Genomic DNA, 3318 nt, shown 5'->3' with positions numbered 1-3318 from the left:
TTTTGCATGGTCTTTGATTTGTTGCTGGGGTTTTTGAGCTATCCTAATGTTTGAAGTGTGACAGTAATAATGAAACATCAAAACTGGAAAAATTCACCATGTTTTAAATTACAGCACACAGTGTTGAGTTAGTAGGTAAATGAAACCACTCCAAGAGTATGATTAAAAGTTAATGAATCCTTAAGAAAACTCATATGAAATAACGACATAAAGAAGGATATCCATCCATCCATCCATTTTCTGTTCACCCTTTGTCCCTAATGGGGTCGGGAGGGGTGCCGGTGTCTATCTCCAGCTACGTTCCGGGCGAGAGGCGGGGTCACCCTGGACAGGTCGCCAGTCTGTCGCAGGGCAACACAGAGACATACAGGACAAACAACCATGCACACACACACTCACACCTAGGGAGAATTAAGAGAGACCAATTTACCTAACAGTCATGTTTTTGGACTGTGGGAGGAAGCCGGAGTACCCGGAGAGAACCCACGCATGCACAGGGAGAACATGCAAACTCCATGCAGAAAGACCCCGGTTTTCTTCATGTTACTCTGTACGAAAAGCTAAATATAAAATATGATGAATTTAATTATTTAACACATCAGGTTGGGAGTTTAATGCCAATGAAAACATGAAGAGATATTTAGATTGTGTTTCAGCTGGCTGGGAATCAAACCCAGGACCTTCTTGCTGCAAGGCAACAGTGCTACCAACTGCACCACTGCGCAGCCCAGTTTAGAAGAATAGAATAATTAAATAAGAGACAATATTTTGTTTATTCAGTTTATTTTTTTTTTCAGCTTTGAATCTGAGTATTTTTCTTACAGCTTTCTTCTATCAACAGTTTGAGAACAGCAAAAACTCAATATTAAAGGTTTGTAATTAATTGTCTGTTTTCTTAAAAGGAATAACTAAACTACATTGAAAAATGTTGTGAACCAACTAATCAACAAGCCAAATCAAATTAAAATGTGCTAACAAGTACAGCTTTAAAAGACTCTTAGTACTAGGAGCAACACATGACTTTTCTGGAGATCAGCGCTGTCAAAAAATTTAAATATGGTTCTGCAAATAAAGGTTTTTCCAGAGGTTAATAGAAAGGGTTCAAATAAACTTTAACATACTATTCTTTAATAGACAGATGCCCAACTTTTTTCTAAACTGATCCTCCTTTTAGTTGTGTTTTATCCTTTCAGATGTGGCTATTCCACTTGCCGGCAGAAACAAATTATTGAACCTGCCAGGGATATGGATACTTTTGGGCTTAACTTTTCATTGTATGAATGTTATTATATTTCAAGATGTAATGAGACTGGAACTTGGTATCAACACATGTATTTTCCTATGTGACTGTGATCAGTATCAGGGACAAAAAAATTTAATATTCATATAAACAAGTGACAAAATAGTTTTATAGTTACAGAGCAATTGTTCGTGGTTCACAGAAAATAGCTCTGAACTGCAGCTCAGTCCTGGAGGCCAGGGATTTCTTCAATTGAGCTTCTTGAAGGATACATTAGCTTTAAAATAACTAGCTTAATAGCAAGTAGTGTGTCTGTACAGCTGGGCAAAACTTGCATTATATGTTTTCACATAAATTATGATGTTTTAATCTTAGTCTTTTTGAATTTGCCAATATGTTCATACTCAGCTTATGTTGTTTTGTCCACTTGAATCTCTTGCTTTTTTTGCATCAGAGTTTCATTTCATTGGTAAGGCTCACAATTCTCAGTAGACCATTTCTTTGTTTAAGTAGCACATTGCATTGCTGAAACAAAACAAAACAAAAAATTCACATTGGTCATGGTGTAAGTGAATACCGTGAAAAACAAACACTTTTGGAGGCTTTGGGCATGGAAGCTTTTTGACAAATATCTTTTTAACTTGAAGTCATTATTAGTCTTAAAATTACATGGAAATACAAGCCCAGAACTTGTTTATCATTAGTCTAGCCTTTTGTAAGCCCATGGGATAATCTATTCAAGCTGAACTAATTTGCATCCAAATAGAAATGGGAGCACCATTGCCCTTGGGGAAACAGGAAGAAGTCGACAAGTAAATACAGGCTTAATGTTAATTAGAAACTAGGACTGGCCTGAGGTCTAGTGAAACGGTTGTAGTTTTGCAAACATCAAAACAGGGTAATTTTCTGCAAACTAACTCAAACTCGACTTTATCATCAACAAAACGCTGGGCCCCAGTATTATTATAAATGAGTACACCATACAAGTGCTAACCAGCACACTAAGCATTTGTTTGTTGTCAGTTTTGGTATCACATTTAAACATGCTCTGCAACAGAGTGATATAAAATGTTTTGAAAATGGGCTATAAAGAGTCTATCTAAATTACAACCATATAAACCTACAGATACATTTGGCAGCACTTTACAGATAGCCCTCGTTTCCAGAACTGCACTCACAGTGACAGTCTGGGGCATCTTCGCCATTATCACCACTCTCACTAACCACAAACCTGTTTGCAGAAACATGTTAAGACTTCCAGATGAAGACAAAAATCTCCCAGCTCCAGATGCTCGGTTCGCCCAGTAACAAAGATGATAATTGAATCCATGTGTCAAAAGAGATAAGTCTTCTAATGCAGTGGTGTGTCAGGTCAGTTGAGGCCACTCAACAGATGTACTGCAAATAAAGGAAATGTCAAACTTTAGACTTCAAAAAAGAAAATAGAAGTGAGATTATCTCCTGATGGATTCAATCATTTCGTTCTTTTATTGAAAAGGGGAATGTGGTCTTTGGTCTCACTGTCTGTCACTTAAAGGATCCTGATTTTGAAAAAGTGGTTGCAGCTGAAGAATGCAGCTGCTTTTTTTTTTTTTCAGAAAATGCTTTGAAAAGAGAATTTGCTTTGTCAAGAGATATTATCCTGGAAAAAGCCAACTGTCTTCTCCAGGTCCCTATGTCTTGAGAGAATTTAAACAAGTTTAAGGGACCTTTTCAATGTTTGTCTTTAATGGCGTGAAAATGTTTCAAATGAATAAAGTGAGCCTGTTCACACTAACATGGATATTTTGCAAAACGAGCTCACATGTGTGTTGCGCTTACCTATCTCATCCACAGCTAGCAGAATTTTGTCTAAAACTATACATATATTTTTTTAGCAATACACTAGTTTTTGGGATGGACTTGACACCCAACTTTTTGCCATTCTACTACAAAAAAATAAATGTTTTTAAACTTTTAAAAGAAATATATTATTTTGATCGAGTCAGACTGTGCCGCAGCAGTTGACTTTTTTTACATTCATATTCTACAATTACTGGTCAACCAAAAATATTTCATAAGTTGCTATTCAACTCATA

Source organism: Xiphophorus couchianus, chromosome 9 (genome assembly GCF_001444195.1).
Source record: "Xiphophorus couchianus chromosome 9, X_couchianus-1.0, whole genome shotgun sequence".
Classification (NCBI taxonomy): domain Eukaryota; kingdom Metazoa; phylum Chordata; class Actinopteri; order Cyprinodontiformes; family Poeciliidae; genus Xiphophorus; species Xiphophorus couchianus.
The sequence above is the reverse complement of the archived record's forward strand: the minus strand, read 5'-3'. Positions refer to the sequence as shown.